At 45.3% G+C, this 27,957-nt stretch overlaps 1 protein-coding gene and 1 pseudogene across 3 annotated transcripts in view; one reads left to right on the forward strand and one right to left on the reverse strand.

Annotated features, from left to right (window-relative positions):
* MAPK4 (mitogen-activated protein kinase 4) overlaps positions 1–27,957 on the reverse strand; it is a 181,541-nt gene that overhangs the window by 91,281 nt on the left and 62,303 nt on the right. The window lies entirely within an intron of this gene.
* LOC104672919 lies at positions 1,035–27,232 on the forward strand (annotated as a pseudogene). Its single transcript, XR_004055655.1, has 4 exons — positions 1,035–1,122; positions 3,029–3,091; positions 6,066–6,126; positions 26,849–27,232. The product of XR_004055655.1 is annotated as a 40S ribosomal protein S25-like (transcript).

Here is a 27,957-nt window from a genome sequence, read left to right on the forward strand (position 1 = left end):
GCTTAGAAGAAAACCTGGACAGCAACTGCACACCACTCCCTCGGGAGTTCATTTCTTTTTCTTCTCCAGGCTGTCAGATCATCGCACTGACAAACTCAAGATGCTGAATCCGGCTTGTTTACCAAAACTGACTACAAGTTACATCCTCAGGCTCATTTCTCAACTTCCCTCCCTCAGGAGCAGCCACACCGCAAGAAATTGTGTAGCTTACAGACCATTTTCAATAAATTCTCCTTACGAATCATTTTGCCTGATTCTTCTGGAAGCCTCAGCTGCCAGAGACAGTTCTTTTATTGTTTGGTAACCCCATGGATAGCAATAACATTAAGATGAAAACACATTTGCAAAGCAACTTTCACTGTCCAAAGCACTTGCATGTAGCATTATTGAATATTTAATACTTTCATATAATATCTATCGAGCATCACTATGTACCAGGCAGTGAAGACCCAGTCCCGGGCCCCATGGAACTTACAGTCTGGGGGTGGAGGGGCACATGTGATGCAAGTAATGGCAAAAAATGCAGATGATCACAACTGTGATAAGTGTATGATGGAGGTAGCAAGGAGACCATTACTTTGGGGAGAAACAGCAGGCTCCCTGAAGAAGTGACATTTAAATTGAAGAGTGAGTAGAGGCTATCCAGGAGGTGGGCAAGGGTCGATACTATGACCTTGAGAAGTCTGTTTCTGGAGGAACAGAGAGACGGCTAGAGACATAGATCCTGCTGGGCCATGGGAGGCCACAGGTAGAAAAATGAGGTTGAGAAAAGAAGTGGGGCCAGATGGGGAGGACCTATTGTGCTCCCCTCTGAGAAAGCTGGAGAAGGGGCATCACCATGATCTGTGCCGGGAGGACACAGAAGCTTCCCGGTTGGGTTTGCTGGAGCCCTAGGGCCAGAGATCATTGCAGGCCCTGCTGAAAGTCTTTGCAGCTCCCGTCCCTCTGCAGTTCCACTTTGTCTATGCTCAGGGGGTCCAGGCTCGGTGCTACTGTACTCCATTCCATGCTTCCAGTGGGACCCCTCACTCGGGATGGCCAGCCCCAGGTGTGTTTCCAGGGTACAGACGACCAAGGACAGAGTAGAAGGAAGTCACTCTGACCACCAGAAAACAGCCAAGGGTAAGTGACCCTTGCAATGCTCCATTTAAGGAAGTAAAGATGCCTATGTGAGTTGCTGGAAAATGATGGGAGAAGGCAAAGGCCCATGGAGGAAGAGCTTGAGGGACGGCCTTGGCTGGAAAGCGGAAGGGGAATCTCAGAGGGGAGGTGACTCTAGCAGGGAGTTGAGAACTTCTAGCTTAAAAAAAAAAACAACAAAAAAAAAACCTCTCAGCTCAAGTCTGACCTCTGCCACTTATAGATGCTGTGATGTTGAGCCTCAGTTTCCTCGCCTGTTAGCTGGAATTGATGCCTTCCATTTTTATCCCACAGGGCTTTTGTAAGAGTTAAAAGCAACAGCTATGAAGGCAGTGTGAAAAGTAAAAACACCACACAAAAGATTGCTGAAATAATCACCTATATACCATTTACCTTCCAAACTAGACAGCAGTAACAGGAAACAATGTACTTCATCTAACTTCAAAATCATACTCCTAGGAATATGCCATTATTACCTCCACCTTACACATGGGAAAACTGAGGTATGTACTGGTTAAGAAACTTGCCCAAGCACACCCATCTGGAAAGTGGCAGAGCTGGGCCCAAAACCCCAGCCTTCCACCCTCAGACACCATGCCCTCAACCATTAGGCTCCGCTGCCTGAGTGAATTAAATGCACTAGGACACCTACTAAGAGCCATCCTGACCATGGGGCTGGTGTACTGAGTGACACAATTAAATTCCCATTAGCTTGCCATGCGCCCCTTTTCAAGGGACTGCCCTTCTCCGGCTGTTTCCTTTTGAGGTAAGAACAGGACTCCTCTAAGTAGTCTCATTGTAGAAAAAGAAAAAATTAAAACAAGGTAACTGGCTGCCACTGCTGGTGTGAAATGGCTGTGACTGTATGGAGTGTTTAATAATCACACACATTCATGCACTGATTCTCATATGCCCATCTCTCCTCCAACCCGAACACAGCAAAATCATCTCTGCTAATTTTGACAGCTCACGGTGCTGTCATTTCTAAGGCCACTACGGACAGTGCATTGGCATTCACCGCTCATCTTTAATCTCAGCTGCCATTTCTAAGGCCACTATGGATGGTGCATTGGCATTCATCTCTCCTGTGGACCGCGCGTTGGCATTCATCTCTCCTATTGACGGCGCACTGGCGTGCACTTCTCATCTTTAATCCCAGTGCTGTAGATGTTCAGCAGAAAGCTCCCTTGCCTCTGAGTGTGTCTTTCGCCATATCCCGCCTTCCACCAGTTCTCCCTGCCACTCTCTCCCAGCCACCCACTCCCTGGCCTGCAGGCCTCTCCTTCTCCCGCTCTCCCTCACCTTCCCTCTAGGTGGCTCTCCCCTGTGAATCCTCATCCCATCCATTATCCTCCACTGCAAGTTTGAGCGGTGTCCCCTTAGAATAACCATGTGGCAGCTTCTAGAAGAGGATGGAGGTGGGAGTGGGTGGGATGATGGGGGAATAGCACGTCTTATGAAAATGGTAAAAAAAAAAACATCTATCGGCCTAGTTCCAAGGTCGCTTGCTGTTCCTTTTCTTTCTCCGTGGTGCCCTCTCTTCCTCCTTTTCAAGCACTCATACTCTTACTTGTTAGCACCCACATTGAGGATTTGAGCTCAGCATTTCTACTAAGATACCAGGTTCCCTTTCCCAGGGGGATCTTTATGTTAAGCTTTATCTCTATGGAATGAAAATCTACGTCCTAGTTATAAATGTTAGGCATCACTTTGGATATTTTGGCGATGGAGGAAATGGCTTTCAGCACATTAAAAATGACATCATAGAGGCCATTTCCAGGGTTTAGAGAGAAAGGAAGAGGGAGGGGAAAGGAGTCCTTTGGAGCAGTGGGTAAAGGATAAGGTAAGGAAAGCAGTTCCTGCCCTGTGTCTGTTCTCCCTGCTCTAGGAACTCCTGAGGCTTTTGCTACACGACTGAACAGGTTTGGGGCCCTCCAGATACCAATGGCAAGTGTGACTTTGTCCCCAGCCAGCTAGCAGATCCTCGCCACTCAGGGATTCCAATCTGGTGATTACCCTCCCACCTCCTGACCCTCAGTCTTCCTGTCAGCTGCTCTCCTGTCTCCCTCAATCTCCCCACGTGTTATTTACAGGGGGAGGCTGTTACCAAGGCAACCGAAGGTGAACATTATTTTATCTATCATGTTCTGTTCCCCCTTCCCTCTCCCAACCAAATGAAACGTTATCTAAGCAAAGTCTCCTCTTCAGTGCAGAAATCTCAAATCCTCTTGGACTCAAGTCCTAATGGAAAGCAGCTGCAAAGAGAAGGGGAGGCAACTCAGATTTGTACTAAGATGCGGACCTGCAGGCATTCATCTCCCTTTCCACCAAGACGGCATTAAAGTCAATAAGAAGGGGATCTTTTCATCAATATAACCCCATAATGATGAAGAGAGAGGACGGGAACAGTCAGAGGACAAGGGATGTTAAGACATTTCTGAAAGGCAAAGAATTCAGTTGTCTTGGCTCAGACTGCACAGTGAGGTGAGGGTAGGGGTAGGGGCAGCCATGGAGGATGCCGTCAGCCCCATGGATATTCGGAGAGGACCTAGACAGAGATCAACAAGAGCCAAGGCCGGCAGGTGGGAGGGGCTCAAACCATGGGATTACTTAAGGCTTACATGAAACCACTGAAGCTCCCTTCCCCACCACCCAGACCTCTGTGTGCAAAACAGCAGGTGATTCCTTCTACCCTCCCATATCCATCCTCTTAAGCCTCAAGTGGCAGTTCTGAGGGTACAATGTTCCAACTTGCACTGGACAAGAAGATATGGGATGAGAATTAGTGAAGAGGGAATTTATTTTATTTTATTTTATTTAGAGATGGAGCTTCACTCTGTTACACAGGCTCAAGTGCAGTGGCGCGACCTCGACTCGCTGCAACCTCTGCTTCCCAGGTTCAAGTGATCCTCCCGTCTCAGCCTCCCAAGTAGAGTAACTGGGATTACAAGTGTGCACCACCATGCCTGGCTGATGTTTGCATTTTTAGTAGAGACAGGGTTTCACCATGTTGGCCAGGCTGGTCTCAAACTCCTGACCTCGAGTGATCCACCTGCCTGGGCCTCCCAAAGTGCTGGGATTACAGGTGTGAGCCACTGTGCCTGGCTGGGAATTGTTTTTAAATAAATTCATAATATAAATGCTACTTACTGGTTTTCAACTTTGAGAATCAATCTGTAGATAAACATGTCACAAACAACATGTAAATGTCATCAACTTTGACAATGTAAAGAAAAAATACAGCAGAAAAAATATTGGGGAGGTAGAGGAAAGAACGAGGGAAGGAAAATAAGTATATTCTCATACTGAGTTGAGAGCTGCTGCTAAAAGTTGACGGGTGGAGAAATGAAAGTTAACAAATAAAGCACCAAAAGGATAATCAACACTAGCGCTTTAAAAAGTCTGAATTACTATTAAAATCAAACATGCTGCAGGCCAGGTGTGGTGGCTCATGCCTGTAATCCCAGCATTTTGGGAGGCCAAGGCGGGTGGATCACCTGAGGTCAGGAGTTGGAGGCCAGCCTGGCCAACACTTGCATCTTTGGTGACACTGGCATCCCTAGATAGAACGGTGGTTCCTCATTTGTTTACCTTTATTTTTTGCAGGGGTTCAGTGATGCTGGGCCATGAGATCTGACCTGTGGCACATCTGAACAAGAAACATTCTATCAGATTCCAATGCAGTGTTCAAAGGCCAGATGGTCCCTCTGTGGTTAACACCCTGCAGGGGTTGTTCAACTCATGCTTCCCTGTGTTTATAATTTAGGGCAAAGTTGCTCCTAAAAACAGAACCCTCATAGGCCTTATTACTTGAGTTCCGGCAATTTCTCACAGTTTTTCTTCACTAACTATATTGGGGTGGTTGTTTCATTAAATAAGATAAAGGAAGAAAGGCAAAATGCATACACCAGCAGTTTTTCTAAACCAAATTTAAAGCATACTTAGTAATTTAATTTAGAATGATCAATTGAACCATCACCCAAAACCCATTTCCTAAAATCCCCTGGGGTGGAATTCTTCAGCTCTGGAGCATGGGCTGGCCTTCCCAATCTTCAAGTCAATTTCCTCTTCCCAAATATACAATAATACATTTCAACCAACAAGCAAACAGCAGCCAAACTGCGGGGAAAATAATTTGCCCAAAATTATTCATTAGAATTCATTTAGGGGAATTTCATTAATTGGGATATTGCTTAGACTTCTTTTAAAGTGGTTATCATTGACTTATTTTAATTACAATCCCCTGACTTTTACTAAAAACATTAATGGCCATTAATATATACTGTTATATTTGCAGGACCACAAACATATTTTGCTTTACATGTAAAAATTTAATTTATATAGAATGTCAGGTCTAAAGGGCTTTTGGAAGTAATGTTGCCACAGAAGGCTTTTGTAAAATACAAACCCTTACAGAAAACCAAGTATATATGAGGAGAACTGCTAATAGTTATTGAACACTTACAAGACAGATACAGAATTATGCTATTTAGCCTAAATTTACTTTACTTTTAGTACAAGTTTTAACTATTTAGTTATAAAGACAATGAGAACTTTGAACCTGATTCTTACGTAATATTTATCTAGTTTATTTCTAAATGTTGTTTACTAGCATTTTATTGAGAAATCCTAACAGAGATAAGTTACGGCAAATGGTACAATAACTTTTTTTAAACAGTTCATATTGATAATCTCGAGTTATTTTTAAGTTAAAAAGTTCAAATCAAGTATCTATAAAACACCAAAGCACCTTTAAACACACTTTAAAATCTACAAACCTACATGAACTTCCCCACAGGTAAGAAAACTGAGACCCAAGAAAGGTAGGGAGACTTGTCCAAATCCCATCAGGATTCAGTGACAGGCTGAGATTAGAACCAACTTCTGATAATTGCCCAGCCCTCTTTTTATATTCTGTGTTCCAGAGAGAACGCTTTATGGGGATTTCTATGTGGAACGTGACTCCTTTGGATCTTCAGTAAGCCGGTGAGAAGACAAAGAATGGAGCCTGGCTTCATGGGTCACCAACAGTACTTCTCACTCAACTCCCCCCTTTTTTTCCAGGTGACGTTGATATGGATCTTCTGACATTGACAAATAATCATCTTTGGCAACAGCAGATTTAAAAGACAACAACACCGATGTGTGAATTTGCGAATAATCTTTGTTTGCTATAGGACATCAGCCTTTTTCTTATTTTTCTAGGTACCTTCATGGAAGCCTGCTCCAGTCTCTAAGTTGTCCCTTCTTCTCCTTCCCTGACTGCTCAGGCACTAACGCATCAGTATACGTGGGTGTGTGTGTGTGTGTGTGTGTGTGTGTGTGTCTGTGTGTCTGTGAAAGTCAACAGAAGGGATGAAAGATGAAAATAGCCACAATTGGCTGAGCACGGTGGCTCACGCCTGTAATCTCAGCACTTTGGGAGGCTAAGGCGGGTGGATCACCTGAGGTCAGGAGTTCAAGACCAGCCTGGCCAACACGGTGAAACCCCGTCTCTACTAAAAGTACAAAAATTAGCCAGGCATGGTGGTGCACACCTGTAATCCCAGCTACTTCGGAGGTTGAGGCAGGAGAATTGCTTGAACCCAGGATGCAGGGGTTGTGGTGAGCTGAGATTGTACCACTGCACTCCAGCCTCGGTGACAGAGTGAGACTGTCTTAAAAAAAAAAAAAAAAGAAAGAAAGAAAGAAAGAAAAAAAGAAAACAGCCACAATGCCTGCTCCTTTGGTAAGGGCATCCATATAATTTTTTTTTTTTTTTTAAACAAGAAGAATGTCCTGGGGACAAGAGCCAGTTAAGGCCTCTGTATAAGTCCAAGTTTCTTTGGCATGACCTCAAGGTGACAGAGCATGGCCCTTGAATAGCCATGCTGCTGATATGGCCCCCAAAGGGGTAAAAAGCCTATTTTGTTGTATGCCTCTTGATTTCCTTCCAAATGCTTTATGGTTGGCAGGAAGGGACTTTTCTACAGCTAGTGTGATTGTTTTTGCTGTGTACCCTTTTGCTCATGTCTATGTGTCTATATAAAGATCACATATGTGTGTAGATGTATATAAATAGCACTGGTCTATACCCACAGTTCCCAAGATGAATATCTTGCTCTAATGTTCCCTTCTAGAATAAAAGGTTTCACATATTTAAACTGATTCCATTAGGAGAACAAAAGAAAGTGAGGTGGCTATAAATATCAGATGCTAGTTCAGACCTCTGGTTAGTTGTTAATAGAGACAATTATTAACAGAGTGAAGAGTATATAAATAGCATAGATTTCTCAAGATAGACGCCTGTCCCACTGTTCCAGGTTCCTAATGGAATATTCTACCAGGTGAACTAATCAAGGGAACAAACTCTTAATCATCCCAATGTCCAACAAGGAAGGACTAATTAAATTATGATACATCACCTGATAGGGAAGAAAAGTTATGTTTGAAAAGGCCATTTAAAGACATCGGAAAACGTGCATGATGTGGCGCTAAGTGATAAAAGGTTACTAAATAGTGCACAGTATTATCCCCTTTTTGTTTTAAAATTATATGGCAAAAAGACTAGAAGGGTCGTCTTTTAACATTTTGCTTATTATCTGTGAGTGGTAGATGACAGAATTTTTTTCCTTTGTAATTTTCTGCATTTTCTCCTAAATTTTCTACAATGACCATATATAATTTTGCAACATTTATACTGAACCATAAAAGTGGTTCAACACTAAGATTACAGCTTTTTCTCATTTACCCCCACCTCCCTTAACAAAATACCAAACTCTCAGAGCCCACTCAGTGAACAACCATGGAAAAGGGTTTTTTCAGGATGCAAACTACATAGAGAAATGGCAGATGACAGATTTTTGTCTCAAAACTTAACTAATTTGGCTCAGGTTTAAAGATTTCTGTTTTCTTAGTTCACTCCCATTTCCAGTCACCCAGCTTGGCACCAGCCCTTAGGGAATTACTTTAATGTCTTCAAGGCTGCTCACTTCTACCCACAGGCCAAAGTTTAGCTGTGTTTTCTCCATTCCCCAGGTTTCTGAAACAGCAAGGTCATTTTGAGCCTAGGTGCCGGGGCGCTCCCTCCTGACTTAGGAGGCAACTGCTCTTCCCCACCTGCCTGGTCAATGTCCCCAGGTTGTGCCCCTATAAGGCCTTCCTCCTCTGTGGAGGCCTGCAGATAAGCAGACCTGGCTTGGAACCCTGGCTCTGCTGTTTCCTAGCATAGCACCTTGGGCAGGTGGTTTAGTACTGCTGAGCCTCCGTTCCCCATCTGAAGAACAGGATCATCAAATCCACTTCTCAGGGCAATATAGAGGCTGGAGATAACGTACACAAGGACATTTCTTAGTGCCTGGCAGGGAGCAGCCACTCCATCAACAGCAGCTGCTCCTAGGATTAGGATGCTGCTGCTGCTGCTACTGACTCTCAGTTCTTCCTTCCAGAACTTCATCTCTCTCCGAAAAGACTCCCACATTTCTTTTCATGTTCGTTTCTCCATGCTAGAACAACTGCATTAATGCAACAGTGCTGACTTGGGTTTCAACTCCCCCGGCTCCTCTTGGGTTGTTCACCTCTAACCTGCTGTGACTTTGGATAGGTGGTTTCCCAGAAGGGAAAGTGACACCCGGCAGTAAACATGGGAACCTTCGGGGTGCAGCGGCTCTTGGCAACTCCAGGATGCCTGTTGTTGTTTGTATTAAAAGTGCTGATGCCTCAGCTATTCAGCTGCAAGGGGACGGAGGTGCCGCCTTACTCAGGCAGCAGGATAAATTCTCTTTTGAAAGGCAAGCTCACGTCCTTGGATAAAATATGTCATGCCTGTTTGAAGGATTGTGATTTATCATAATATTTTTCTAAGACTTCAAGGCCTCCAATGTTAACTCTAGGATGGTAAACCATGCCATAAGCAATCTAAAATGAGGCAGAGATTTTTTCCACTCTAGAAATAGCTGCCAAACAGACAGATTCCACCCAATGCTCACTCGCATGTTGCCAGCCTAGCATCGCATCTCATCATTAGCCAGGAATAGAGCAATGGATATGAAGTTAGAACCAGTGGAGAGAGGGGAAGGACTCAGCATTAACCAAGTCAGGCACTTTACGTGCATGATGCCCTTAAGGTGCACAAAATCCACTGGTTAGACTGACTCGTATCCTCCAAATTCATATGCTAAAGCCCTAACTCCTAGTAACTCAGAATGTGATTGTATTTGGAGACAGGGTCTTTAAAGAGGTTCTTAAGGTAAAATGAAGTCATCGCAGTAGGCCCCACTCTAATATGACAGATGTCCTTATAAGAAGAGGAGGTTAGGACGTAGGCCACACACAGACTGAGGGGCAATCACGTGAGGATGCAGTGAGAAGGTGGCCATGTGCAAGCCAGGGAGAGAGACCTCCAGGGGAACCAACCCACCAATACTGTGATCTTGGACTTCCAGCCTCCAGAACTGTGGTATTCTGTCACAGCAGCCCCAGCACACAAATACACCCCTGATGCAGGCAATATTCCTATTTTACATATGTGGAAACAGGTACATAGAAGTAGCCTGGCTGGGGCCACACTGCTGACAAGTGGCAGAGTCAGCCCTCAAACAACATCTGTCTGACTCCAAAATCCATCCCCTGTCCTTTACTTTAGCTGGTTAAGAGTGAGGGGTTTTGAGTCAGGGTACTTGGGTTCAAATTCTGGCTCTGCCATTTCCTGGCTCAGTGGCTTTGGGCAGGTTGCTGAACTTCACTGTACCTGACCTTCAACACGTGTCAAATGGGGCCACAAAGAGCTCTACTTTTTTTGCTTGTAGAGGGAATTAAAGAATTAAAAAATGAACTAATACATGTAAAATACTTACTGCCTGACCCACGCTATGAGCTCAATAAATGTTAGCTAATATTATTACTATTATTACCATTATTATTATCACTGTTATTACTGAGGGAGCCTCAATAATCTGGTCCAAACTTCTCATTTTGCAAAGTCAGTGAAGTGAGGCCCAGAGATGGGAGATGTCTTAGAAGGGCACGAAACCAGGTAACTGAGCTCCCATCCAATGTTCTCACCAGTGCTTTGGGAAGACTCAAAGAAACCAAGGTTTGGATGCAGGGTTTTGTTTCTAAGTGGTTTTAAGAGTAGGGAACATTAGCAAGCAGGAGGCTATGACAGAAGTTGGGAAATTGATTCTGGGCCTTATGTTCTCATTACGAACAGAGATGATCTCACATACTCCACCCAGCCACCCCTGAGATTACCGTGAGGCCACAAACACCGATACGCAAAAGCATCTGAGTGACATAAGACACTATGATGCGGGGTCCAAAATGAAAAAGAGCAACTCCTGAAGATCCTTGTGGGCCAAGAGGAATCAAGGATATACATCAAGACCGTAAAAATTCAGCTTTAGGAAAGTTTAGGGGAGATTAAGAAACATTGAAAGGTTCCCATAGAAAAGCAAATGATGGATATGGGTATTAATAGATCTTTAGGAGGTTGCTGAAAATAGGGCAAAGCAGACACGTCATGTGAAGCGTTTTATATAATGGGGCTGTGAGGTGTCACCCCATGGGTCTCATGCAGGAGAGGCAGCCCCTGCCTAAGAGAAAAGGTGTCAGGAGGAGTCACCTGGTTACAGAGCAGCAAGACCAAAGAGGTTTGGAACTGTTCTGCAAGACATGCAGGTATTCAGTCCACAAATACTTACCAAGCACTTCCTAGCTGCCCTGCCCTTTGTTTGGAACTGGGGATAAAATGAACAGTCAGACATAGCCCCTGCCCTCTTGGGGCTTCAGTCAGGTGGGACAGAGAGTTATTGATCAAATAATCACAGAAACGGAAGTTGAGCTGCAGATGGAGGTAAGAACTTACAGGGAAGTGACCATGATGTTTCAAGAGCACGTATTGAAGGGATTTGGGGCCAGGACCTGAGAAGGTGTCACTGAGTTAGGGGTTCTTAAGCTGAGAACTGAAGGATAAGCAGAAACTAACGAGGCAAGGAGGCAGACGGAGAAAGTGCTCCAGACAGAAGGAAATGGGTGTACAAAGGCCCCAAGGCTGAAGGCAGCATAGAATGCAAGGAAGTGTAAGTGCAAGAGTGGCTGGAGTGCAAAGAATAAGGCAGGGAGTAGAGTGAATTGAGTCTGAGAGAGTAGATTAGAACATGTGACCATGTGGACCAGGCCATCAAGGCCTAGTAGACCACACCATGGACTACAGTGGACCAGGCCATGGGGCTTTGGGGACCAGATCCTGGGGCCTTTGTGAACCATGGAGGCTTGTGGACTGAACCATGGGGCCTGGAGGACCAAGCCATAGGGACCTTATGAACTAGACCATGAGCACCCATGGACCAGACCATGGGAGCCTGTGGACCAGACTGCGGGGACCTTGTTGAATAATCTTGAGGGTCTCATGGACCAGGCATGGGGTCTTATGGACCAGACCGTGGAGTCTTGCAGATCACATTAAGGAGTTTGGTCTCCTAACAACAACAGAAGGTCACTGAGATGTTTTAATCAGTAGATCACAAGATCATATTTGCATTTTTAGGGATGATTCTGACTACAGTGTGGAGAATGGATTGGTTGAACTAGGCTACAGAGATAGCCCAGCTTGGGAGCATTTAAGGTAGTTGAGGGGACTGATGATAGTATCTTGAATTTGGATCCTGGGATAGTATTTGGGTGGTGCTGGTGGATATAGAAATGAATGCATAGATATGAGAGAGATTCAGTACGTCAAATCATCAAGCACAGTAAAGGGCCAAAATGTTGGGGGTGATGGGGGGCACTGAAGCTGAATCCTAAATTTCTGGCTCACACTACTAGGTATATGGGGATGCAAATGCTAAGAAGGAAAACTTGGAAGAGAGACAGGCTCTGGGTTTGGTTTCAGAATCCTGTTGGTTGAAGTCATTTGACATCCACGAGGAGATATTGACAGGAGCCACTGACATTAAGTGAAAACCCACTCTGTGCCAAGAACTATAGGAAGCCCTGGATATACAATGATTAGTAAGACAGATACCCTGTCCTCAAATAGCTCATGCTTAGCCTTGGCTGCACTCTGGAATCACCTGAGGAGTCTGACAAATAAGGATGCCAGGATCCTTCTCCTGGAGAGTCTCAGTTGATTGGTCTGGAGAGCCAGCTGGGCACGGGGATGTCTAAGAGCTCCCCTGCTGATTCTAAGGTGCAGTCAGGATTGAGCGCCGCTGCTATGGAGTGTGTAAGACCTGGTGTGGCTTGAGTCTAATTACACAGAAGGAGGAGATAGCAAAACGACCCGTGATTATAGACCTTAAGAATTTAGAACAGAAACACTGAAGCTCATTGGTATAATGGGAATAATATTATTTGGATATTAAACCAATATATTTTCATCCTTGGTAATTCCTGGTTCCTAGCTGTTCCCTGGCTCCCTAATTAAAAACCGAGCCTGGCTGTTTCAGATCATAGAATTTCTTCCATGATCTACAGAAAACACCTCTTATGCCTACGGGGAAATTTAAAACTGGATGACAGGTGATCCCCACTCTAAAAGAGGCAATGCTCTGATAACAGATGTAAGTCAAATATGACAGAAGGTAGGATGTGATCCACGCCAATCATCAAGGAACAAAATAAACGCCAAGGGATTTCAGAGAAGCAAGAGACTACCATGTTCGGCTGCTGTTTCCCAGTCCCAACAACAAACCACTCAGATTTTTCACTCCTGGAACTGACCTCACCTTGTTCTTGAACCCAGTCTGAGACCACACTTTCCTCAATTTTTCAGAAAAGGAAAAAAACAAACAAACAAAATACCTGACAGTCTTGCTGAAAAAGTTGCACATGCCAGGCAAACAACACTTGAATTAACACACACCAGGTGCTGACATCCTGCCCCTTTCGGGAGCAGAGCCAAGAGTTGCTCAGAACACCCCCACTCAGCTCTGCTCCAGTCCTGATAGGAAGGGAGGTGCCGGTTTTCATTGAGCATATTTGGAAAAGAGGGAAATGGTTCACCTGAGACTTATAAAAAATGTTTCTTTCTGGGAACCACAGGGAGTTGGAAAAAAACAAATTCTGAATTTCAACCTCCTACAAAACTACTGTTCTCCTGTGCCCCCTCCCCCCTCCCCAAATCCAAATTTATTGCACAATGTTCCTGGAATTCTTCCTAAGGCCCCCACCTAGTTATAAGCAAAAGCAACACACCACAGTGAAAGCAGATGATGCTTCCTACCTTAGATGCAGATTTGGCCAGCTGACAGAAAATCCTATAGTCTCACAATTCTCCAGAAGTGACCACAGATAAAATCAAACCGACACACGGCAGCTCATCACCGACCCTATCAACCATCAGGAGAATACTACAAATGAGTATCAGATGGAGTCCCTCCCTGCCCACCAGGACTTTATAGTAAGATTTCACGAGTTAAGGTTTTATCCCTTAGGCAGTGCAAAGCCACTTAAGGCTTCTGAGCCTCAGATCAAAGTGTTTTGGGGAGATTAATCTGGCAGCAGCCAGCCCAAGTGGCTGCGGTGGGAAGCTATTGAGCAAAGAGAGGTCCCCTGAGAAGAATCAAGCCCTCAGAGCCCACAGTGTTGTCAAATATGCTAGGGATGCAGGCACTAGAACAGTCTCTGAGCCAGGACTTGTTATGCTGTTTATACATCAACCGGGATGAATGTGCACAGCTACAGGACATGAAACCTCTTCAAACCCTTCTGCCATGACAGGCCAGGGCCCAGATGCTCTGACTGGTCTAGCGAGGGTGGGATGGGCACAGCGGCTCACTCCCAGGCAGACTTGTTTCCAGGCAACCATTCCAGACAGACACATGTCACTTTTGCCTAAAAATTTCCAGCAAAAGGGATTCCCTAATGCCTTCACAAAGTCTCTAGACTCCACAAGAAGACCTTATGTCCTTTCCGTCTCTCTCATGCCACAAACCAGCCGTTTCCCTCAGCAGAGGAGAAAGAGCTGCACTGATTCTTCCCTGCCATACAGAGACATGGGAACTGGAGTGTGACCTGGGCACACCCATTTCCTTATTGCTCCAGGAATCCAGACTACAGCCTTTACCTTTGTTAAGGCTTTCAGTAAATTACTCCATCAGTCCAAGAGACAATTAAAACAATAAGAAAATAGCATTATGCTAGGCACAGCGGTGTATATAAAAAAATCAGGCCAGGTGTGGTGGCTCACGCCTGTAATCCCAGCACTTTGGGAGGCCAAGATGGGCAGATCACCTGAGGTCAGGAGTTTGAGACCAGCCTGGACAACATGGTAAAACCCTGTTTCTACTAAAAATACGAAAATTAGCTGGGTGTGGTGGCACATGCCTGTAATCTCAGATACTCAGGAGGCTGAGGCAGGAGAATTGCCTGAACCTGGGAGGCTGAGGTTGCAGTGAGCTGAGATCGCATCACTGCACTCTAGCCTGGGTGACAGAGCGAGACTCCCGTCTCAAAAAAAAAAAAAAAAAAAAAAATTTAAACCAGACTCAGTCTCTGTCCTTAAGGAATGATTAAAGTCCAGAGGTGTATAATATAACTCACAAAATTCCATAACAAGAGACAGTACATGACAGAACATGAAAGAATGCAAGAGACAAGGTTGAGGGAAACACAACAGGCAGAGGGGATGCTGGATGACTCATCTGGAAGGGAAAGATCAGGAACAGCATCTTGATAGAGGTGACATTTGAGTTGGGCACTGGAATGACAGATTCTGACAAAACACAAAAGAACTTTGCAAATCTAATTATTTGGAAATCAAACAGCAACAAAAAGAAAATTGGCCTCCCCTCACTGAAGAGAAGAAACACAGACTCTGAAACTCAGAGAATGCCCATGGTAACTCCCAGCCACATGAAAGTTGGAGAGAAATATGTGGCTTTTGCCAGCAAGGAGGAGGCTACCGCCCCAGGGGACCTAACCCAAGTCCACCTGAAATACCACATTTTCCCCTCAACAGCATGAAATACTTGGTAGGTTTGACACTCTGGGGCCCCATCTGGAAGCCTGTAACCACAGTAGGGCCCATACCCAGGAGATCAAGCCAGCAGCTCCTCCACTATGCCTTTCTCACAGCCACCCACATGTGCCAACAGCAACGGACACCTAACAGTTACATGGCACTTTCCAAGTTCACTTTATGCTTTTACAAACATCTCTGATTTCACAACCATCCTGAGGGGGAAGGCACTCTGAAGTCTTTCTTGCTGATAAAGATTTTGTTGTATTCTTTCCTACTGTGTTTAGTATCTGTCTGAAAACACATTCTAATCAGACAACTTTTCCACTTTTGGCTTCAGCACATCTCTCTAGGAAGGCCACTGTGAGGCCAGTAGGTTTTTGCCCTAAGAGGACTGACCATCATCTGGGGGCCACAAATGGAGAGTTAACAATTCAAGGGGCATCAGAAGTCAGAGTCTGAGTACTAAATACAATGGAAAGATGCTGGTACAAAATGAGTTTGCAGGACAGAGCAAGCACATGGTCCTGGACTGAGCAGAAAGCCACAAAGTTCAGGAAGGGTTTGAATGATGCCTGACACTTAGTAGATGCTAAGTTGACCCTCTTTAGTCATGGTAGTTACATTCTAATAGGGTCATGTTCCTGCCAGACATTGGTGGCAACAATGGAGTGGTCTCACGGACATTGTTAGTGAATTTCCTCTTTCTTTTTCTGGATGTATCAGAATATTGTTGATTCATTAACAATGAACTCACGGCCAACCGCATGTCTGATCAAAGCTTATCTAACACACACGTCTTCTCTGTGAGGCACATCACAGCCTCCCTGGGCTTAGGAACGCCAGACAGCACCTCAGCGCTCTGCTTTAGGAGCCATTTCAGAACTGCAATATCACCACCAACAAAAAGCACAAAAATGCAAAACAAAAAAAAATGTGGCATTAAAGAGATTGTGAAGACACTAGTTTGCAGTATGAGAGCTGAAACTAGAAGGCAGAGTGTCACCCTGTCTGACCTCAGCCAGGAATGTGCATATTGGGCGAGTTGAATTTTTCACCACTCTTTGCACATCACCGAATTACTGTGAAAGGACTATGAGTGCTGGTTTGGGGATACAAATAAATTTTAGGGAGTAGTAAAATTGGCAAATACAGAATCCATAGGTAATGAAGATCTACTGTACCTTGGTCCAGAAAGGCTGTAAACAGAGGCATTCGGTACCTGTCTGTGGAACTGAACCAAAGTTGCAAAGACAGGTGAGGCTCCCAGCTGGGAAAAACAAATGCAGAGGCTGATTCGGGGAGAGAGGTTGGTTCTGTGTACTGGAGGAATGGCAGCAGCCCAGCCAGAAAGGCAGACGTGGTCAGACTGCAGAGGGCTGTGAATATCAGGATGGGGAGCTAATCCTAATATTTGTTTACCCAGCAGACCACTAAGCACCTGCCAGGTGCAGGATCAGAGGAGTGCAGAGGAGTGAAGAATTTTAGTTAGGACCTTGAAGGATGTGTCAGAAGAGGACGACACTGTGGACAGAGGAGCTGGGTCAGGTCAGCGCCTTATCCTGGGTACTCCTGGATGCCCAGAATGGCTATGGAAGTTTGGTCTAGAGAGAAAGAGAGGAGGAAACAGGCCAGGTGCAGTGGCTCACACCTGTAATCTCAGCATTTTGGGAGGCAAAGTTGGGCGGATCACTTGAGGTGAGGAGTTGGAGACTACCTTGGTCAACATGGTGAAACCCCGTCTCTGTTAAAAATACAAAAATTAGCTGGGCGTGGTGGTGTGCGCCTGCAGTCCCAGCCACTCAGGAAGCTGAGGCAGGAGAATCGCTTGAACCCAGGAGGCAGAGGTTGCAGTGAGCAGAGATCGTGCCACTGCACTCCAGCCTGGGTGACAGAGAGAGGCTCTAAAAAACAAAAAAAAAAAGACAGGAGGAAACAGCTTTGGGGCATAAAACCCTCAGGTCTCAGTATCTATCCAAAGGGAACTGAGCCAGGATCCTACCAGGCTGAGTGTCCCTAAGGGTTAGGCATTCCCCTGCCCCACCTCCCAACACACGAGGTTCCTTTAGGTTCCCCATCACACATTCACCTGCTGTTTACGTGTCTGTCTAAAGCTAATGTTCATTAAAGCCCTTAACATGCCCAGACACAGGCATATGCTTAAAAACGTGCTTGGTCCTACAACAGTGATGGACATCATTATTACGCAGCCCAGGTACAGACAAGGCCCTCAGTTTTACCTACTCACAGCAGCCCTTGCTTGCTCACTGCTGAATCCCTAATGGCTTGGAACAGAGCCTGGGCATCCAGGTGATTTCTTAAATGTAAGTTAACTGATTTCTATCTCTGATCTTCCAGCTGAGTGGCATTTGGTTAACACAGAACCTCTGAGCCCCAGGCTCAACCCCCCACTCCTTGCCTTCTCCAGTGGCTTCCAACATTGTCCAGCCTCAAAGACGGATGGCCCATGGGGTCACACAGCACCCCATGATGCTCAAAAGGACCTGCATTTAGCTGATGCTCTGCTGTTGCCCTCTTGAATTCTTCATTATTTTTGAACAAGGAGCCTGAGTTTTCATCTTGCACTTGTGCCCTGCAAATTATTTCCTGGACCTGCCTCCAGCTCCCCAGTTTCCTCTCCCACAGAGTGCTCCACTGTTGGCCAAACGTGAGGACCAGAGACAAGTCTGTGCAAGTAGCAAGTGCTTTGCTGAAAACTTTCCATCCTAAATTAAAATATACATTTCTATTCTGGTTATGGAGCCAACTAATGCATGTAACTTAATCACACTGCTGTTTGCTCAGTCTGGCTATAAACCATGTAAACGCCAGCCTCCTGGGAGCTTTCTGCTACCGCTTGGGGAATTAACAACACACGTCAAGCTTGTTACATGATTCTCTCAGGGTTCTGCTCCGGTTTCTGCTCTCAGAATTTCTAAGCCTGAATACACTGCCTTTCAGCCCTGAGCAATGCCCTCCCTAAATCTTTAGCGAATGTGAGCACTTACTCTTGAGAAAGCCCCCACAAAGCAGAAAGAACGAAGCCAAGCAATGAAACTCGAATCACATGCTGCTTCTACCCTTCCGTGTTAGGTATACCACAAGGCCTCAGTCCTGAAATCTCTTTCTATAATGTGTTTCCAGAAGGATAAAGAAAAGAAATACTTTTCTCCCCAGTCTAATCTGGATATAAAATGAAACGAAAAATTGACATATCACTAAATGTGCCTGGGTCTTAGTTTATTAATCAAACAAATGGGTTGAACAAGTTAACCTAAATGTAATAAACCATGGCCAGAGAGAACAGTAGTTGGCTGTTAGCTGAGAGAATTGTGATATACAAATGCCTGGCACCATTGAGAGATGCAGCAGAGCCCACAGGAGGAAAGTGCGTGGGAGAGGAGAGGTCGGAGGGGCTATCAGAAGATCCTGGCTCTAGCCCTAGTTCTTCTCCTGATGGGCTCTTAAAATTGAGTTGACACCACTTCACTCTCTGGGCTGTGTTTCTCTCCTCTGAAAAACACTGACATAAAAATATTTGGTGATAGTTAAGAGATTAAATAAGAACATGGATCCAAAAATCACTTTGCAAAATCTTAACAGCATTATTCTAAAATATTACATGCTACTTGGTTAAGGCATCATGTGTGCTTAACGGGTCCCCAAAAGGCCAATATTTGATTCTTGCAAGTCCCATGGAAACTTCCAGGACCCTGCAAGGATTTCAAGGGAACCCAGGCCCCAGGGAGGCGAGATGAGATGGCAATGGAAAGAATTTCTACTCCCTGTGGTCCTGCCAGCCCTTGGCCTCCCAAAGCGATCAGATGTTGGATTTGGAAACAGCCAACCCGATAGAATTCTTCACACTTCTAATTACTTCATGATTTGTACACATTTTGGCGGTTGCTTCAAGGCTGTTTTATTAATTCACAGATTTTCACTATTTTTGCTTCTCCTTTTCTTGCCAATTAGCTGAACTAGCTGCAACTCAGCATCTGGGGAGGGCTACGATGGGAAGCAAGCCTCCCTTCTCCCCAGCCCCCACTGCCTGGGAACCCTACCTCAGAGCCAGCATCAGGAGTCACCATAGGGACCAATGGGTGAGGTGGCCTGGTGGGAGCTTATTCCCTGATGACAAAATGTTTCCTCTGTTTTGAAAGAACACCTTGAGTCACCTCTCCCAGTCTGTCCAATGCTTGACTGAGCCCTGTGGACTCACATGAGAATCTAAGACATTAGGGAGAATGCTGCTGCCGCCAGACTTGCCTCACAAACCCCATGAGGAAATTCGGAGAGGCCCCTATGCGGCCAGGTCTCGGATGTGGCCTAATCAACACCATCCAAACTCACAGGCATGGGAGACCCTGCATTCTGTGTCATCTCCCGGGCAGGCAGTACCGGTCAAGGGATCTGTCTCAAGTGCTGGGCCTCACGTCTGCTCTCTCAAATGGGATCATAACATAGGCTCTGCCCTCCTTGCTAGGTTACTGTGAGGAAGTGTGTTCAATGTTATAAGAGCTAAATGCAGGCAAGGGGTCCTTATAAGCGACAGCTTTGGTTTGAAGACAACACAGTGACAGGGTGTTCAGCTCTGCTTTCAAGTCAGAAGGATCTCAAGGCTTGGTTTGGCCTGGAGTGGGAAACCCAGATGCAGCCTCTCCTTCCTCCAGAGCTCAGGCCACCCCTGAAGCTGGTGGTTGGGATCAGGAAGGAAAGTTCCAGATGGGAGTGTCTGTGGCCTCAAGGAACCATTGCTATCCATTGTACCCTCTTCAGATGATTGTGTCAGTTTCTTGCTTTTGAGGGGAATCTTTCCTTTGGAATCCTTCCTTCAGAATCCTTCCCATCTCCAATGACGCCATAGGACAGACTCCCTGGTCCACCATGAGGCTCGATGTGCAAGGACAGCAGATGCCATAACGCCCAAGCCAACCCCTAGTGCTGGTCCAAGTCCACCTCTCCCAGGAAGCCTCCTTTGACCAGGTGGACCACGGGAGGTCTGGGCAGGAGCCAGTTGAGGAAACACAGCAGGAGCTGGAATGGAGGCCACGTGGCCAAGATGAGTGTGCGGGGGGTGGGGTGGTAGGGAGGACAAAAATGCCAGGCTGGAATGGTGATGCTCTCCCTTCCCTTCACAGTGACAAGACCTAATGACAACATCCATCTGTCTTGCAGATTAACAAGGGACGGGAGATAGCCAGGAGGCTGGTTTCCCTTGACAAAGGACACTTGCATAATAAATGACACCACATGCAAATGCAAAGAGTCACTCAGGCACAGGGTTGGGGAACACACTACAGAGCCCCCTGAACACCTTGAGGATCTGGGTGTGGGGCGAGCTGTGTTCATGCTGAGTATCTGGAAAAAGCACATCTGCTGGAGACCCCTTGTGACTTCCTGGGAGCCTGAAGGGTCTGGTCTCATTCCAGGTTCTGGGAGGGGCTCTAGCTATTTTCTATCTCTTCTTTCTATGAGGATCTCCCAATGCTGTATAAGCTTCAGACCTCACCGATCCTGGGTCCAGCCTGGCTTTGCTATGGGCATGTGCTACCCCGAGTCTACTCTGGTATTCAGACTTTATGCATGTCTTCCCTCTCTAATTGAACTGGAAGCTCCATGAGGGAAGGGGCTGTCTTCTGCTCCTTGGCCTCCTCTGCTGGCGGTGTCACAGCCCTTGTATGTGCTAAGAGCCCAATACACATTTGCTCATGGAATGGGGGTTTGTGACTCCTGTGGTCTTTGGAGAGAGGAAGCTAGAAAAGGGCTCTCAGAGAATGATGCTGAGGACCCAGGAAAGGAGAAAAATAAAACGCAAGAATAAAGTGAGGAAGGAAAAAAATTTTGCCATATTTCATGGCCAGCACTTTCTCTGTCTCTTAGCATCCCAAGATTCTGGTCACCAAGGCTCGGTCGCCTGGGGTGACGGAGGCCATCCATCCCTGATGCAGACCCTGCATTTTCCAGGACCAGCTTTGGTTCTTCCTTGACTTGTTCCCTCTCCCATGCCTCCCGCTGTGCCCTGAAAAAGCTCAGGAAAGCACAAAGCTGGCTGAGTTTTCAGGTCCTGGGCCTCAGCCTCTCCACACCGGTGTCCTGGGGCAAGTGCCAGTCAGCAAGGACATCTTTCGTTTCCAGATAGTCCTCATCTTCCAGGTACCCCAGAGAGTGAATTAGAGTGGAATTCAGTGTCACAGGCTGTGGGACAAGATAGGCTGTCTTGGTTGGGCCCTGTGTTTTGACAAAGTTTAGAGCTGACTCAACACTCTTTAAGCTTGCTGCTGGATGCTCTCAGGTGTCACTTTCTGAACACAGCAAGTTCTCTAGATCCCAAGCAGCCAAAGCTTCCCAGGCAGCTGCACCAGGCAGGCATACCAGGCAGGGTTCTCCAGGAAGAGCACCTGTGTACCTAAGAAGAGCTCTATCTTCAAACAATATGTTCACCAATGACACCATCACCACCAAGAAAGGATTCACCATTGGTGTTATTAAAAAACAAAGTTATACTTTAAAAAAACTGTAAATTCAGCATATAAACATCAGATAATAAAGAAAAGAAAAACAAAACAGAAAGAATAACCCTAACATCCAGGATGAGTCTGGCTAACACTTTGGTAACATCCTTTTAGCATTTTCTGCTTATAATAACATTTTTAAAAGTCAAATAGGACCCTACAGTATATCCTATTTTGTAAGTTATAGACTATTAACAATCTTAGGTGAACGGGAAGACTGTGACATCGTGGAATAGGTCCACAGCATTGCCATATACAGTACTACACTGCTCACATGTTGATTTCCTTTACTCTTCTGGAAGCTAAAATAAAATATTTGCAAATTATAACTTATTGTACAAATATCTAGGAATGTAATTGGGAAATCATAATTTGGCTGGTACTCTTGCATTCTGCTTCCATTTGTGCAACAGGCCATACAAAGCCCACACACTCATATATCCATTCATACTTTTGCCAAATGCTGATTACATCCTACTCTGTCCCAGCATTGTGTTAGCCATAAACTAGTAAACAGGTCCTTGCTCTGGTGGAATTTACACTGCAGTGGGAAAAGACAAATACCAAGATAAGTAGACAGAGATAAAATAAAGTCAGCAGGAATAAATAGGGACAGGTGATGTGATGGCATATGTCAGGGAAAAAGATTATTTTGGCCAGGTGTCTCTGAAAAGAAATCATGTGGCCTGAGATCTGAAAGGTAAGAAGGGGCCATCTATGTAGCCGCTTGAGGAAGAGCAATCCAGGCAGTGCACACAGCAAGTGCAAAGGCCCTGGGGGCAGAACACACTTGTCGTATTCAGGAAAGAGACTAGTGGGGCTGAAGCCAGAAGGGCGGGGTTGGGGATGAGGTTGAAGAGGTGGCAGAGCAGGACCTTGTATCTTAAAACGGTAAGTGGTTTTGACTTTATCCCAAGTGCACTGGAAAACAGCGAAGTGTTCCAAGCAGGGAAATGACATGGTCTGATTTGCATGTTTACAAGTTCCCTCTGGTTGATTCCTGAAATGCAAAGAATGCACTACAGTTCCCCACAATAATGGGAACAGGGAGGCAGTAAGGAGGCCACCTGAGGTGGTCCAGGCAGGTGACGATGGTGGCTTAGACTTCAGTGTCAGGGCTGGGGGTTCAGAGGGATGCGAGATGCATTCTGGAAGTGGAACTAATGGGATGTGCTGACAGATTCACTGTGAAGACTGAGGACAGGAAGGGCTAAAGAAGATAATTATTTTGCTTGACTGAGTATTGAAGATTCCATTTACACAGACAGGAAAGTGGGGACAAGCCGATTTGGGATGAGTCTAAATGAATTTGTAGAAAAATCTGTGCTGCTGCACAATGTTTATAATTCTTTTGAGACCAGCCCCCCCCTTGGCTCGCAGGAGCTTGATGCATCAAGCGCTGAGACCTGACAGGGAGCAGGTTCTAGTTCTGAATTAACCACTCCCTGCCTGAGACTTCAGGGAACTTACCTCACTCCATGGAGTTTCCCCCATCTCTGCCAAAACAGATAGATTAAACACTCCCTTCTGTACTCCTACAGCTCTCTTACAGCCTGATAAATGATACCCAAAGAGCTACTTCAGCTCCTGGAAGGGAGGCACACTATAAATTAATTTGTTTCCTTAGCTGTCTTCTGAATTAACTCACAGTTGTGTCCATATGTGTACACAGGAGATAGTTATCTTACTTCAAGGGCTCTGTTCCTGAAAAATAAAAATCTTTTGGGAACAGTATGTGAAATGAGACTATTTATCTGACTGTACAGGTCACTAATTTCTCCCCGACCATCATTAACTGGCTTGGGAGCACTGGCTTTCACTCTCATTACAGATGACGCTCTTACGCTAAAGTCTGAAACCCATACATTCAGCAGTTTGTGGTGGCTGTTTTATACAATCATTCACAAAATGGTCTTTTGCAGCCTGGTCCATTATTCTTCTTTAAACAAATGCTGCAGTTCCAAACCTATTCTGCCTGTGTCCAAGTCACAAATCAGGGACCATGTGCCATGAGGGAGAGAGGTGTTCTCAGCCAATGTGTCAATGTTTATTGAGTGCCTCTCTGAGGGCAGTACATGAGGCCCAAATCCCCCTTGAGGAATGAAGTCCTCCTTGCCCCAGCTGCTGGGATGCTGCCAGCAGACTCAGTGGCAGCCCCCTCCAAGGACTGGCTTGGCTGAACAGAGTCACCTGGCCAGGGTTCATACCTCCTGCCCAGGGCAGCCTACAGCCAAGGACAGGAAAGTACAAAGGGCCTCCAACTTGGGGCAACTCTGAAGGACCATTTCAGCCGCAGAAGTCTCCACGCATCAGAGGAGGCTAACGCTGTGCCTGCAGCCCAGCCACGCTTCAACCCTGCTTCCTTCTTCCCCCTTTCTCAAGTCTTAACCCCAGAAGCACCCCCTGGAGTAACAAATGCCCTTCAAGCTAATCTTGGCACAGACTCTGCTTCCTAGAGAACCCACCAGCACATGTGATGCCTCAGGCAGGTCCCCGAGAAAGACATGGTTGAAAACTCCACCACCGCCTCAGGGCCTCTCCATCCTCTGCCTGTCTGGCCCAGTTTTGATTTGTCCTCTCAGTGGTTGCCCTATATCCTGCTTCACCTTATGATAAAGTCTACTGAGATCACAGTGAACTGTAAGGGCTGTTAATAGGCATTAAGATGTGCCCTGTCTACCCAGAAAGGCTGTACACACCCAGTGGCAGAGACTTACAAATGTCTTCTGTGCCCAGCACAGTGCCGTGCACAGGCAGTAAACATCATGGAACGACGGTGATGGGCAACGCATGAAACGATGGCATTAGCTAATGCTAAGTGCCAAATGCATGGTGAAGACAGAAAGTATCACAGATACTTGGACACTGGAGACCCTCAAGAAACTCCAGGGAAATCATAAGCAAAGCTTTTAGAACTCAAACTCTCTAGCAACAATGGAGGATTCATTTCTGGAAAAACATTTTGCCCCTGGTGGCACCTGCATTCTTAGTTATTCAGAGCTTGATTCTCTAGCTTGTCACCCCTTTTTCCTACCATCTGGGATCCTGTCTGTGCTGATTATCAGCTCTGGAGAGAAAGAGTCAAATCTGAAATATTTAGTGGCTCTGGCCAAGGGTCTGTTTGGACAGTCAGCTAAAATGAATGGCTTCGTGGCGGATTGGGGCTTTCTGTGACTTTTCACTTCACCGAGTCATTCTGCTGTCCCCAAACCTATAATAGCAGCCTCTGCCATTAGGATCGTGTCGCATTTTTCTCCCTTGTATTTAAGGTTTCCTGCCCACATAGGTATTGCCCCGCTCTCACTCCCTGCAGCACTATGTATCTTCAGAGCACATTTTAGTGCTTAAGTACAGTTGTTATTTTTGGCCTTTAGTTGTTTCCTGTGTAGGTCTCCCTTCTTCGTGGGGATGAAGAGCTGCAGGCCAGGCATCTTCTGTCTTTTGTCTGCTGTCTAGAAGGCAGTTTGGAAAAGAAGAGCATATGTTTTGGAGTCAGAAGATTTATAATTTGGTATAAGCTAGTAATACTTTTGAAGCCTCAGTTTCCTAATCTGGAAAGTGGGGATACTAGGACCTTCTTCATAAGGCTGACGTGATTAAATGAGTGAATGTATATAAAACCCTGAGTACAGTACCCAGTAATGTAGCAAATGATTGATAAAGTTAAGCACTGTTTTTCTTCTTTAATAGCATTCAAGGGCCCTGTTTCTTAGCAAATCAAATAATAAAAAGGACACTTGGCCGAAAGAAGTAAAAATAAGATAAAATAATTATTAGGTTGATAGTTATCTCGATATAAGGATAACCTCTCCAAACATGGAAGGGAAAGTAGATAGATGGTTTGATGGAGCTCTGGGCCACGGGTGGATTTTTTTTCTTTCTGCAAGTTTATTTTAATGTTTTTATAATGTTCTTTGTGCTATATATATATTTTTAATTTTTATAGAGATACAGTCTCACTATGTTGCCCAAGCTGGTCTTGAACTCCTAGCCTCAAGCAATCTTCCCACCTCAGCCTCCCAAAATGTTAGGATTATAGGCACAAGTAACTGTACCTGGCCTGTGCTATAATTTTCAAAAAATGAGCAAGAAGATATGATGGTTTTCATATTTAACTGTCTGGCAACACTCCTCTCCCTGGGTGAGTATAAGCAGAAAGTAATTGTTGGTGGGCTGGAGTGATCTCATGCATAGAGATGGTATCTCAGTTCATGGCCACAGGAAGATACACATTAAACAGGCAGATTCTGCGTCAGAATTTCTAATGAGGAGAACTAAAAATCTGCATTTTATTAGATAAGTTCCTCGTATAATGATATGCTCCTGAAAGTTTGAGAGATTCTGGCCTCCTGGAAAGAACATTGGATTTGGAGATCCAAGTTCTACTCAGCTCTGCCACTGTCTTCGCAAGTCATGGGTGCTCTTGTGTCCTGTTTTGCTCTTCTCCTGTAACACTTCCACTTCCAGCTCGATGGTCATTATGGCCCCTTTTGAAGGGAGAAAGGATCAGTCACATTCCCCACAGGGAACCCATGCCAAAGGAGAAAACTTGGCCAGAGAGCCCGGATTCCTGAGGATAGCTAAATAATCTTTGGGACAAATAAATATTCAGCAAGTGATCAGGCCTCAGCAGAAGTAAAGTGCATGCCTATTGTTGCCAACCCAAATAAAGAAGTTGCACAGCCTGCATTTCCTTGGGGGAGCCAATATCCTATTTCTGTTTCAAGGTTGGCAGCTCTGCAACTCAGTCCAGATTCTCTACTTACACTAGCCTCCCTGTGGACCCACATGAGGCTGTGCCTCCTCTCTCACTAGCACTGCAGAGAGAAAGGACTGCAGAGTGGAAAGGACAGAAACACCAGTCGATTTGGCATAGCTTTGCTAAAAGAATGAAATGGTTAAAAATGGTTAAAAGGAGGTTTAGCATTATCAGTAGGTTTCCATGGAGTGTGAGTGTGCTCGCTGAAGTGAGAAAGTCTTACTGAAAAGACACAGGAAGAAAGAGGCAGTCATCAATGACATTGAAATTTGCTTGTCTCACTGGATGAAGGCCCAGTTGGGTCCAGGCCCAGCGTGGTGGCTTATGCCTGTAATCTCAGCACTTTGGGAGGCTGAGGTGGAAGGACTGCTTGAGGCCAGGAGTTTGAGACCAGCCTGGGGAACATAGTGAGACTCTGTCCCTATAAAAAAAATAAAAATAGCTTTTTTTTTGTCCGACATCTTAGCAAGGCTGTGGTGTCCGCTGCTGCTCTCCAAGCTTTGCAGTGCCGCCCAAGGATGACAAGAAGAAGAAGGATGCTGGAAAGTCGGCCAAGAAAGACAAAGACCCAGTGAACAAATCTGGGGGCAACGCCAAAAAGAAGAAGTGGTCCAAAGGCAAGGTTCGGGACAAGCTCAATAACAGTCTTGTTTGACAAAGCTACCTACGACAAACTCTGTAAGGAAGTTCCCAACTATAAACTTATAACCCCAGCTGTGGTCTCTGAGAGACTGAAGATTCGAGGCTCCCTGGCCAGGGCAGCCCTTCAGGAGCTCCTTAGTAAAGGACTTATCAAACTGGTTTCAAAGCACAGAGCTCAAGTAATTTATACCAGAAATACCAAGGGCAGAGATGCTCCAGCTGCTGGTGAAGATGCATGAATAGGTCCAAACAACTGTACATTTGGAAAAATAAAACTTTATTAAATAAAGAAATAATAATAAAATAAAAATAGAAATAAAAAAATGTCAGGTGTGGTGGCACGTGCCTATAGTCCTAGCTACTTGGGAGGCTGAGGTGGGAGGATCACTTGGGTCCAGGAGTTCAAGGTTACAGTGAGCTATGTGGCATCACTATACTCCAGCCTGGGCAACAGAGAAAGACATTGTCTCTAGAATAAATAAATAAATAAAATAAATAAATGATTTTGGGTCCAGTTTAATTTAAACTGAGCTTTGATGTACTGGGTAAACATCATAACGACTCACAGAAAAACAAATCATGGCTTATCACTTAATTTTTCCTGATGAAAAATCTCATAATTGCAGACTAGTCAGTATATAATATCAGGACTTCCTATACCTTTAGCAAGGAATCTCTGGTTGGCACGCATTAACCCAAGTTTATAGAAATTTGATTCTTCACAAAAGATCCTTCATATAGTTTTCTTTTTGCAGGGAGACAGCCTAATTAAAATGATACAGTTGACCAGTTCTCAGTTTACATTCACCTTCTTGCATAAGTAGCGTGTAATGACTTTAACCAATCTGGGTTGTAGAAAGATATTCTATAGAAGGCAGTTACCCAGGCCTAGTACCTGCATCTTGGAGGGCTTGAGTGTTTACCATACTGACTTTCAGATAGTGTTCTCAGGGGCACAGTCTGCA

This window comes from Rhinopithecus roxellana, chromosome 21 (genome assembly GCF_007565055.1).
Source record: "Rhinopithecus roxellana isolate Shanxi Qingling chromosome 21, ASM756505v1, whole genome shotgun sequence".
Classification (NCBI taxonomy): Eukaryota; Metazoa; Chordata; class Mammalia; order Primates; family Cercopithecidae; genus Rhinopithecus; species Rhinopithecus roxellana.